This window comes from Symsagittifera roscoffensis, chromosome 5 (genome assembly GCF_963678635.1).
Source record: "Symsagittifera roscoffensis chromosome 5, txSymRosc1.1, whole genome shotgun sequence".
Lineage (NCBI taxonomy): Eukaryota > Metazoa > Xenacoelomorpha > Acoela > Convolutidae > Symsagittifera > Symsagittifera roscoffensis.
This window is the reverse complement of record NC_087066.1, coordinates 3,298,769-3,311,727: the sequence shown is the minus strand read 5'-3', so window position 1 is coordinate 3,311,727 and position 12,959 is coordinate 3,298,769. Positions and strand designations below refer to the sequence as shown.

The window sequence follows — 12,959 nt, the reverse complement described above, 5'->3', positions numbered from 1 at the left end:
TAAAAGTAACTACTGGCTACTTTTTTCATTTTTTACATGTCCGAATGATCTTTGTGGAGCCTATTCACGATTGCTACCCGCAATTGTGGTGTGCATCACTTTTTTGTCGTCTTAGAAAAGTATTCTGTTTGATGTATGCAGCTTGTCAAGATATTTTGTAAAGTGAGGGCCCAAGTCACGGATCTGATTTAAATTATTTGATTGTTAGGCTTCACCAATACTATTCGACTTTTTATCCGCCTATTAGGGATTGCAAAAATTTCGGCGTAGAAGAGCTCCGGTAATTCAAGCAAGGTAATGGGAAACTTTTCCGGTGGAACTACGGAAGTTTCATCCGACTGCTGTTTTGATGAACTAGTCACATGGACATTAATAATCGGCAATTCACGGGATTTCTGCCCTTTTCCAGTGGTTGAAAAATTGCGGTGTATTCTTAAGGGGTTCAGTAAAGTACATTTATTGCAGTGTTGAATGCGCGTGTGTACAACAGTACATATCTGATCGAATGACAGATTCCAAACGCATCAATTAGTTTCTTCGCTGCAACTTCTTTACGATGACGTAATTCTCGTTCCAATTTTGTATCGCCTATATGGTCAATAATTCTAATATGTCAAACAAGTTTGATTTGGTAGCCGGTTAAAGCAGCCTACTAATTGAACTAACTTTTGCTACAGAAAGTGTTATCCAATTCTAACGAATGTGGCGTTACCCCCACTAGATGACGAGACAAATAATCCAATAATCTCATATTTTTGCGCGGAATATGTTCAATATCGTAATGCAAGGGCAACAGTCGGACTACCCAACTTACTTACCTCGTTCAAGTTGTTTTTGTATTTTTCTTCTCGGAAAAACACGATAACAATGCTTTATGATCTGTTACGATTTTGAATGGAGTGCCAAACGAGTAATTTTGGTATGGAGTCACAGCCCAAACAAATGCCAATAGTTTTAGCGCATTTATACTGTTTAGTAATTCCGCGTCATACTAGAAGCTAAATAAGTACGGAATCAGTTTCCATTCATCCGAACGTAGCTGTTCTATAGCAGCCCCCAGGCCCTGTTTTGAAGCATCGCATTTCACTCTAGTTAGTTTTTGCAGGTCAAAAGGATGCTATTGGACGGATTTACTTACAATAGTTTTCATCTGCTGAAAACTTTTTTCATGGGAATCGCTCCGCTCAAAACGAGGGTGTTGTTTCATAAGATTCCTGAACGGCTCCGTTTTAGCTGCAAGGTTTGGTATAAATTGAATAAAATGAATAATAGATAGTATCAAATGACCTAATATCGGTGATATTTTCCGGTCTTTTCATTTTTGCTATAGAATCAACCTTACGTTCGATCGGTACCGTAACTTTAGTGAACAATCGAAATCTCAACCAATCGATTTCCTTTACAAAGGAATTACATTTACTCCAATAAACCGCCGCTTTGTTTGCATCGAGAACCTCCATCGCCTGCTTGACTTCATTCCAGTGGCGTTCTTCCGTACCGCGGGCTGCCGTTAGACTGTCGTCCAATAACACCTGCACCCCGGCAAATGACCCAACAAAGGACACATTACTCAATTAATTTTGTTAGGCATATCCCCCAAACCAAAAACCCTAATTCTCCGTTCTTAACCGGTATGTTCCTGATATAGAAACGATGCTGAAAATACATTGTCGGCTAGTCGTTTCACTTTGTTTCATTTGGGAATACGCGTATTTAGGGCATTTTTTGAAAACTTGATGGGATCGTCAAGATTACCGCTAATAGTTAAGACAAAATCATCAATCAACTCATTCAGATTTTGGCATCTGATAGCGGTTTTTGTAGATTAGTTTACTTATTAGTTTCGAACTTAACATCACTTTCGCTGACCCATTGCGTTTGGCGGTTACAACCGTCGTTCAAATGAGATGATATTTTGTACTTTTTCCCAATTTGACGAAATGACCCTCTGTTAAAAAAATACCAATGCATTCTTCCACCTTAGGCAATATGTAAATTGAGACCTGTATTGGGTGCAACGGATCATGAAATTGTGTTCGTAACTCAGAGTTCTTGAGCACTTCTTTGCGTTCAAACAAGTCACTGAATTTTTGCAGAATAAACTTTTTGTGTTTACGTTGAATTGGAGAATACTTCATTTCCAAAAAGTTGCCCCTCCGTTCTGCCTCGTTGACTGAACCATATTTCAACTTATTTCAAACTTCGTACCCAAGTGAGATAAAGCATTAATGCTAATTATATCTCGTTGACCACCCTCGGTATTAAACAATTCCACATTTTCTGCTAGCCATCCTTCGGATCTAATATCGACGAAAATTTTTCCAACTATCTTGATCGTATCATCTTACGACCTGTAAAAGGCATTCGTCAAATGGCTCGTAACCCAACGAACAAAACTTTTCCTGGTCTTAAGTTCGTGCCTTTTTGTTTCCAAGAGAAAAGACACTGGACTAGCGCAATCTATCTGAATTTTGGCACGCCAATGTTTTCCCCCAGTTAAAAATCTAACAATTTCCGATTTTCATTACCGGTTTTATCCTGCACCGCACACATTGCAAACACGCCAAACGCCTCGTCGTTTTTCTCTGCACTTGAAAAACGTTCTTTTCATAATGGGTAAGTTTTAACTCAACAATTTGGTTAAGTGACATTATTTACAATGCTCTACTTATAATCTCCTCAATTGTAGCATATGATGTTTTTTGCAGGGCAATGTTCTCGATGGTTCCGCTTCAGTCAATTTCCGCAGTTATGGCATTTATCTTGCCCTTGACACCTGAATTCGGTCACGGGTTCTCTTGTTATGTATCCTGATTGTTGGTTTCCCTCGTTTTTTGATCACCCTCGGGTAAACTTTTCTCTCCACAACTTCGACAGAACTTCGCTAACTCTCTTATACATCGTTTCACCTCTCTCTCACCACTGCGAATCGTAATGCATCTGATGGTAGCAATGTCTCCATACACGACTGCCTACGAATCTCTTCGTTACGCATGTTGAAAACAAACACGTCCCGAACTATTGACTCCTCCTTCTGACCAAAATCAAACACCCGTGATAAATCACAAAAAAGCTCCGCCGTAAAAATGTTCCATCCCTCGTTCTCCCATTTGTTATCTTCCGAGCAGAATTAACCTACGCTTTGTAACCTTTGGCTGCTTCATAAAAGCATCTATGGCCAACTTCTACAGCTCGTTGAAGTTAATTTCGAGAATCTTGATTCGAGGGTACATCTGAAAGAAATATCTTTGTCCATGTTTTCCGAACGACAGAAATAACTTCGACTTGAGTCGTTAACCGCTTCTCTCCTGGTACTCTCCTTAAACAATCGCTTTTCATCTTCTAACAGATGGGTTTTTTCGACCCTCCATACCTGCATTACTCTTTCATTACGTGCCATTCTATCTTTACTCACGTGAGGGTCCTACGTTCCATTAAATTCTCCAAAAAACGGGTACACGTTTTCAAACAACGTATTTTTGGCAAGTATTTCCTCAATGTCGATATATTCTTCGGCGATTACAAGGAGCTGAAATCTCTGCGCTCAATATTCCCAAAGTACCGACGCCACTTGAGTCGGCCCGTTACAAAACACACCAAGCCCAAGATAGCTCGATTTTGTTTGTGACTGCGCCATGTAGAATTGTGCTCATTGAAGGTATGTAACAGTCTGTTGGTCCGTAAATAAAGCGTTAAAAAAAGATGGTCATGAAAGAAAGCGTAATTATGTTTTGGAACTAAGTTTAGAAAAAAATTATCTTTTCGACTCCCTTCCAATTTTCTGGCAAAAACAATTTTCTTACTATAGTGAAAAAGCATTTTAAAACTGTACAGTAGGCTTTTTCCATCTAAAAAATCTTTTACAAATGTTTTTAGGTAGTTTTGATTCACTTCAGTTTATTCAGCTTCAATGGGACATCAAAATGTTTTTTCAACGTTAAAATCAAATCTAGTTGCCATAAAACAAAAAAGTAAAACTACTAAACTCAAGGATATAACCGAAACGAACAAAGGCAATAGAAAAACAATCTAGAGCTGACCTTAATAAAAACTCGTTTGAGCTGGAACCAATTATGCACTAGAATAAACATTTTCTACGAAATCGACTAACTGTCAAACAGTGTCAGTTACTGACTTTTAAATCAAAATTTTCAAGTTTCAAAGGAAAAAAGATCCTTTTTTGGGTTTGGGCAACTTTTAATAATGTAGATTTTTTGATAAAAAACTATCCAAATTAAGAAACCGGGTCAATACAAATTTTTGTAAAAATCAGTTGTGATATTTTCTTACCAAAAACGGACTTTTTCGAGACAGTTTTTGAAAATTATTCAGTTTTTTTTGAAAAAACGTTTATGTCTATTCCACTGCCTTCCAACTAAATGTCCAGCCACAATAAATCAAATTTGGCAAAAAGGATAAAACAAACGAGAAAACAAAAAAAAACATGAAAAAAACTTAGAAGTTGTCACTTTGTTCATAATTTCATGTGTAGCGCGAGTTGATATGGCAAAAATTCGCTTTATCTGTAGAAATTTTGCAAGTTAATCTGTACGTTAAATTAGTGTAGTAAACTCATTTCCATAGAACAGAATCGTATGAATAGCATTTTTTGTCAAAGAAATTTACATGTTTGCTTAGAAAATATATGTAGCCTTGAAATGATCTGAGCTAAATTAACTGCGGAAAACTGTAAGTCAAAAATTTGAAAAAATTATATCAAAAATTTTCATGTTTTTATTTTTCTCCGTATGTTTTTTTTGAAGTTGCTGACCAAAAAATCAAAAAATTGACCATTTTTTCTTAATGTTTCCTAGAAAACGAAGTGTTTTTTGTCAAAGTAATCATTCGATCTCGTAAATTTGAAAAGCAGAGGTAGAAAAAAGATAAAAATTTTCAACTCAGAATTTGATCAAAAATTTCCACCAAGAGAATTCTTCTTATCATCTCTTATGATATATAAGAAGTCGCCTTCGTAGAAAAAAATTGGTTCATTGGATAAAGTTTTTCATCCTCATTATTTGTTTCGACGATTGAAAAGGGGGAGGAACTTTGTATTCGGGTCTGTTTTAAAGTTTACTTCTTTTTGTTTCCCACTCAAAATCAGGTAAAACAAACAATCATCGGACTTGGTTGAATGATATATCAAATGGAAGGGCAAACAATCGTGATTCGAACCATTTAAAAAGAAAACGAAAACCTGAAAGACCACGGAAAGAAATCTAGAAAAGTAAAATTTCACTTCGCTTTTCAACTGTTTTTTGATAAATTAAAAGCAAAAAAGTTGAATTCGAAGCTCCTTAAAACTGAAGTAAACGCTGTTCCCTATCAAATTTAACTAAAGACAGTAAATCAGTACATATGCATGTTTATATATATCCTCCGTAAATTACAAAAATATTTTTTATGAACTTCATCCAATTCGAAAAACTGGATCATTTCGTAGTTTTTTATATCGCTGAGAAATTAAAATTTAAATTTTACGGAAGTTTCGTCCGACTACTGTTTTGATGAACTAATCACATGGACATTAATAATTGGCAATTCACGGGATTTCTGCCCTTTTCCAGTGGTTGAAAAATCGCGGTGTATTCTTAAGGGGTTCAGCAAAGTACATTTATTGCAGTGTTGAATGCGCGTGTGTCCAACAGTACATATCTGATCGAATGACAGATTCCAAACGCATCAATTAGTTTCTTCTCTGCAACTTCTTTACGATGACGTAATTCTCGTTCCAATTTTGTATCGCCGATATGCTCAAAAACTCTAATATGTCAAACAAGTTTGATTTGGTAGCCGGTTAAAGCAGCCTACTAATTGCACTAACTTTTGCTACAAGGAAAGTATTATCCAATTCTAACAAATGTGGCGTTACCCACACTGGATGACGAGACAAATAATCCAATAACCCCATATTTTTGCGCAGGATATGTTCAATCTCGTAATGGAACGGCAACAGTCGGACTACCCAAATTACTTACCTCGTTAAAGTTGTTTTTGTATTTTTCTTCTCGGAAAAACACGATAGCAATGCTTTATGATCTGTTACGATTTTGAATGGAGTGCCAAGAGTAATTTTGGTATGGAGTCACAGCCCAAACAAATGCCAATAGTTTTAGCGCATTTATACTGTTTAGTAATTCCGCGTCATACTAGAAGCTAAATAAGTACGTAATCAGTTTCCATCCATCCGAACGTAACTGTTCTATAGCAGCCCCCAGGCCCAGTTTTGAAGCATCGCATTTCACTCTAGTTAGTTTTTGCAGGTCAAAATGATGCTATTGGACGAATTTACTTACACTAGTTTTCATCAGCTGAAAACTTTTTTCATGGGAATCGCTCCGCTCAAAACGAGGGTGTTGCTTCATAAGATTCCTGAACGGCTCCATTTTAGCTGCAAGGTTTGGTATAAAACTGAACAATAGATAGTATCAAATGACCTAATATTGGTGATATTTTCCGGTCTTTTCATTCTTGCAATAGAATCAACCTTACGTTCGATCGGTACCGTTACTTTAGTGAACAATCGAAATCTCAACCAATTGATTTCCTTAACAAAGGAATTACATTTACTCCAATAAACCGCCGCTTTGTTTGCATCGAGAACCTCCATCGCCTGCTTGACTTCATTCCAGTGGCGTTCTTCCGTACCCCGGGCTGCAGTTAGACTGTCGTCCAATAACACCTGCATCCCGGTAAGTGAACCAACAAAGGACCCATTACTCATTGAATTTTGTTAGGCAAATCCCCGAAACCAAAAAACCTAATTCTCCGTTCTTAACCGGTATGCTAATTATATCTCGTTGACCACCCTCGGTATTAAACAATTCCACATTTTCTGCTAGCCATCCTTCGGATCTAATATCGACGAAAATTTTTCCAACTATCTTGATCGTATCATCTTACGACCTGTAAAAGGCATTCGTCAAATGGCTCGTGACCGAACGAACAAAATTTTTCCTGGTCTTAAATTCGTGCATTTTTGTTTGCAAGAGAAACGACACTGGAATAGCGCAATCTATCTAAATTTTGTTACGCCAACCTTTTCCCCCAGTTAAAAATCTAACGATTTCCGATTTTCATTACCGGTTTTATCCTGCACCGCACACATTGCAAACCCGCCAAACTCCTCGTTGTTTTTCTCTGCACTTGAAAAACGTTCTTTTCATAATGGGTAAAACCTAACTCAACAATTTGGTTAAGTGACATTATTTACAATGCTCTACTTATAATCTCCTCAATTGTAACAAATGATGTTTTTGCAGGGCAATGTTCTCGATGGTTCCGTTTCAGTCAATTTCCGCAGTTATGGCATTTATCTTGCCCTTGGCACCTGAATTCGGTCACGGGTTCTCTTGTTATGTATCCTGATTGTTGGTTTCCTTCGTTTTTCGATCACCTTCGGGTAAACTTTTCTCTCCACAGCTTCGACAGAACTTCGCTAACTCTCTTATACATCGTTTCACCTCTCTCTCACCACTGCGAATCGTAATGCATCTGATGATAGCAATATCTTCATACACGACTGCCTACGAATCTCTTCGTTACGCATTTTAAAAACAAACACGTCCCGAACTATTGACTCCTCCTTCTGACCAAAATCAAACACCCGGGATAAATCACAAAAAAGCTCCGCCGTAAAAATGTTCCATCCCTCGTTCTCCCGTTGTTATCTTCAGAGCAGAATCAACCTAAGCTTCGTAACCTTTGGCTGCTTCATAAAAGCATCTATGGCCAACTTCTACAGCTTGTTGAAGTTAATTTCGAGATTCTTGATTCGAGGGTACATCTGAAAGAAATATCTTTGTCCATGTTTTCCGAACGACAGAAATTACTTCGACTTGAGTCGTTAACCGCTTCTCTCCTGGTACTCTACTTAAACAATCGCTTTTCATCTTCTAACAGACGGGTTTTTTTGACCCTCCATACCTGCAATACTCTTTCATTACGTTCCATTCTATCTTTTCTCACTTGAAGGTCCTCAGGTCCATTAATATCTCCAAAAAACGAGTACACTTTTTGAAACAACGCATTTTTGGCAAGTATTTCCTCAATGTCGACTTCTTCTCCGGCGATTACAAGGAGCTGAAATCTCTGCGCTCAATATTCCCAAAGTACCGGCGCCACTTGAGTCGGCCCGTTACAAAACACATCAAGCCCACGATAGCTCGATTTTGTTTGTGACTGCGCCATGTAGAATTGTGCTCATTGAAGGTATGTAACAGTCTGTTGGTCCGTAAATAAAGCGTAAAAAAAATGGTCATGAAAGAAAGCGTAAATATGTTTTGGAACTAAATTTAGAAAAAAATTATCTTTTCGAATGCTTTCCAATATTCTGGCAAAAACAATTTTCTTACTATAGTGAAAAAGCATTTTAAAACTGTGTGGTAGATTTTTTCCATCAAAAAAATCTTTTACAAACGTTTTTAGGTAGTTTTGATTCACTTCAGTTTATTCAGCTTCAACGGGATATCAAAATGTTTTTTCAACGTTAAAATCAAATCTTGTTGCCATAGAACAAAAAAGTAAAACTACTTAACTCAAGGATATAACCGAAACAAACAAAAGCAATAGAAAAATAATCTAGAGCTCACCTTAATAAAAACTCGTTTGAGCTGGAACCAATTTTGCACTAGAATGAACAATTTCCACGAAATCGACTAACTGTCAAACAGTGTCAATTACTGACTTTTAAATCAAAAAATTCAAGTTTCAAATGAAAAAAGACCCTTTTTTGGGTTTGGGCAACTTTTAAAAATATAGATTTTTTGATAAAAAAACTATCCAAATTAAGAAACCGGGTCAATACAAATTTTTGTAAATATCAGTTGTGATATTTTCCTACCGAAAACTGACTTTTCCGGGACAGTTTTTAAAAATTATTCTGAATTTTTTTCGAAAAAACATTTATGTCTATTCCACTGCCTTCCAACTAAACGTTCAGCCACAATAAATCAAATTGTGCAAAAAGGTTAAAACAAACGAGAAAACAAAAAAAAACATGAAAAAAATTTAGAAGTTGTCACTTTGTTTATAATTTCATGTGAAGCGCGAGTTGATATGGCAAAAATTCGCTTTATCTGTAGAATTTTTGCAAGCTAATCTGTACGTTAAATTAGTGTAATAAACTCATTTCCATAGAACAGAATCGTATGAATAGCATTTTTTGTCAAAGAAATTTACTTGTTTGCTTAGAAAATATGTGTAGCCTTGAAATGATCTGAGCGAAATTAACTGCGGAAAACTGTAAGTCGAAAATTTGAAAAAATTGTATCAAAAATTTTCATGTTTTCATTTTTCTCCGTATGTTTTTTTTGAAGTTGCTGACCAAAAATTGAAAAAATTGACCATTTTTTCTTAATGTTTCCTAGAAAACGAAGTTTTTTTTGTCAAAGTAATCATTCGATCTCGTAAATTTGAAAAGCAGAGGTAGAAAAAAGATAAAAGTTTTCAACTCAGAATTTGATCAAAAATTTCCACCAAGTGAATTCTTCTTATCATCTCTTATGATGTGTAAGAAGTCGCCTTCGTAGAAAAAAATTGGTTCATTGGATAAAGTTTTTCATCCTCATTATTTGTTCCGACAATTGAAAAGGGGGAGGAACTTTGTATTCGGGTCTGTTTTAGTGTTTACTTCTTTTTGTTTCCCACTCGAAATCAGGTAAAACAAACAATCATCGGACTTGGTTGAATGATATATCAAATTGAAGGGCAAACAATCGTGATTCGAACCATTTAAAAGGAAAACGAAAGCCTGAAAGACCACGGAAAGAAATCTAGAAAAGTAAAACTTCACTTCGCTTTTCAACTGTTTTTTGATAAATTAAAAGCAAAAAGTTGAATTCGAAGCTCCTTAAAACTGAAGTAAACGCTGTTCCCTATCAAATTTAACTAAAGACAGTAAATCAGTACATATGCATGTTTATATATATCGTCCGTAAATTATAAAAAAAAAATTATGAACTTCATCCAATTCGAAAAACTGGATCATTACGTAGTTTCTTATATCGCTGAGAAATTAAAATTTAAATTCCTTTTTTTGGAGGAACTTTGTATTCGGGTCTGTTTTAGTGTTTTTTTTCTTTTTGTTTTCCACTCAAAATTAGGTAAAACAAACAATCATCGGACTTGGTTGAATGATATATCAAATTAAAGCGCAAACAGTCGTGATTCGAGCGTAAAAAGCTTTCGAGCGAATAAAGCGAGCGAGCATTTTTGTTTTAATTGTTAAAAGCATACAAAAGCCTAATTTAAAACGTAAAAAATTAGTTGTATTGGAGTAAGGTTATTTTATTTTGAGTATTTTAGCTCGTTTTTGGAGTCAAAAGTTTCAATTTTTCAAAAAACTGCAAAAATTGAAAAAATTTGTTTGTGACTGCGCCATGTAGAATTGTGCTCATTGAAGGTATGTAACAGTCTGTTGGTCCGTAAATAAAGCGTAAAAAAATTGGTCATGAAAGAAAGCGTAAATATGTTTTGGAACTAAATTTAGAAAAAAATTATCTTTTCGAATGCTTTCCAATATTCTGGCAAAAAAAGTTTTCTTACTATAGTGAAAAAGCATTTTAAAACTGTGCGGTAGGCTTTTTCCATCAAAAAAATCTTTTACAAAAGTTTTTAGGTAGTTTTGATTCACTTCGGTTTATTCAGCTTCAACGGGATATCAAAATGTTTTTTCAACGTTAAAATCAAATCTAGTTGCCATAGAACAAAAAAGTAAAACTACTAAACTCAAGGATATAACCGAAACAAACAAAAGCAATAGAAAAATAATCTAGAGCTCACCTTAATAAAAACTTGTTTGAGCTGGACCCAATTTTGCACTAGAATGAACAATTTCCACGAAATCGACTAACTGTCAAACAGTGTCAATTACTGACTTTTAAATCAAAAAATTCAAGTTTCAAAGGAAAAAAGACCCTTTTTTGGGTTTGGGCAACTTTTATTAATATAGATTTTTTGATAAAAAAAACTATCCAAATTAAGAAACCGGGTCAATACAAATTTTTGTAAAAATCAGTTGTGATATTTTCCTACCGAAAACTGACTTTTCCGAGACAGTTTTTAAAAATTATTCTGAATTTTTTCGAAAAAACATTTATGTCTATTCCACCGCCTTCCAACTAAACGTCCAGCCACAATAAATCAAATTGTGCAAAAAGGTTAAAACAAACGAGAAAACAAAAAAAAACATGAAAAAAATTTAGAAGTTGTCACTTTGTTTATAATTTCATGTGAAGCGCGAGTTGATATGGCAAAAATTCGCTTTATCTGTAGAATTTTTGCAAGCTAATCTGTACGTTAAATTAGTGTAATAAACTCATTTCCATAGAACAGAATCGTATGAATAGCATTTTTTGTCAAAGAAATTTACTTGTTTGCTTAGAAAATATGTGTAGCCTTGAAATGATCTGAGCGAAATTAACTGCGGAAAACTGTTAGTCGAAAATTTGAAAAAATTATATCAAAAATTTTCATGTTTTTATTTTTCTCCGTATGTTATTTTTGAGGTTGCAGACCAAAAATTGAAAAAATTGACCATTTTTCTTAATGTTTCCTTGAAAACGAAGTTTTTTCGTCAAAGTAATCATTCGATCTCGTAAATTTGAAAAGCAGAGGTAGAAAAAAAGATAAAAGTTTTCAACTCAGAACTTGATCAAAAAATTCCACCAAATGAATTCTTCTTATCATCTCTTATGATATGTAAGAAGTCGCCTTCGTAGAAAAAAAATTGGTTCATTGGATAAAGTTTTTCATCCTCATTATTTGTTCCAACAATTGAAAAGGGGGAGGAACTTTGTATTCGGGTCTGTTTTAGTTTTTACTTCTTTTTGTTTCCCACTCAAAATCAGGTAAAACAAACAATCATCGGACTTGGTTGAATGATATATCAAATTGGAGCGCAAACAATCGTGATTCGAACCATTTAAAAAGGAAACGAAAACTTGAAAAACCACGGAAAGAAATCTAAAAAAGTAAAACTTCACTTCGCTTTTCAACTGTTTTTTGATAAATTAAAAAAACAAAAAGTTGAAGTCGAAGTTTCTTAAAACTGAAGTGAACGCTGTTCCCTATCAAATTTAACTAAAGACAGTAAATCAGTACATATGCATGTTTATATATATCGTCCGTAAATTATAAAAAAAAATTTTATGAACTTCATCCAATTCGAAAAACTGGATCATTACGTAGTTTCTTATATCGCTGAGAAATTAAAATTTAAATTCCTTTTTTTGGAGGAACTTTGTATTCGGGTCTGTTTTAGTGTTTTTTTCTTTTTGTTTTCCACTAAAAATTAGGTAAAACAAACAATCATCGGACTTGGTTGAATGATATATCAAATTAAAGCGCAAACAGTCGTGATTCGAGCGTAAAAAGCTTTAGAGCGAATAAAGCGAGCGAGCATTTTTGTTTTAATTGTTAAAAGCATACAAAAGACTAATTTAAAACGTAAAAATTTAGTTGTATTGGAGTAAGGTTATTTTATTTTGAGTATTTTAGCTCGTTTTTGGAGTCAAAAATTTCAATTTTTCAAAAAACTGCAAAAATTGAAAAAATTTCGAAAACATTTTTTTGATCTTTTGTTTCGTTTTCCAAGTACCTTTTCTCTAAAAACTTTTTTTAATCCGCTTATTTTAGTATGACTCTCGAATATACCTTGTCTCTATTTTTTTCTGCTCCTTTAATCACACCACACCAAAAAAAATGACAGTTAACTGAGAAAAAAATTGTTGTATTTTTTGAAGACTATGGTCGCACATTGTGTGATTTTTGCACATAACCGGCTATCCTTGTTTATTGAAAGAAGTTGAATCGAGGTTAAAACAATCATCAAAAACCAAACCTAGGCAAAATTAATTTCCATTCTTTGGCAACTAATAATAAATAATTGAACTCACAGCAGAGAACTGTAATACTACTTCTTAATTGGGTCAACTTATTCAAAAATCATTAAATTAAAA

General features: G+C 34.6%; 2 protein-coding genes across 2 annotated transcripts in view; both read right to left on the bottom strand.

Annotated features, from left to right (window-relative positions):
- Positions 1-12,959, bottom strand: part of LOC134846099 (uncharacterized) — a 434,549-nt gene that overhangs the window by 112,256 nt on the left and 309,334 nt on the right. The window lies entirely within an intron of this gene.
- Positions 1-12,959, bottom strand: part of LOC134846101 (carbonyl reductase [NADPH] 1-like) — a 223,422-nt gene that overhangs the window by 124,917 nt on the left and 85,546 nt on the right. The gene's annotated exons all lie outside the window — the stretch shown is intronic.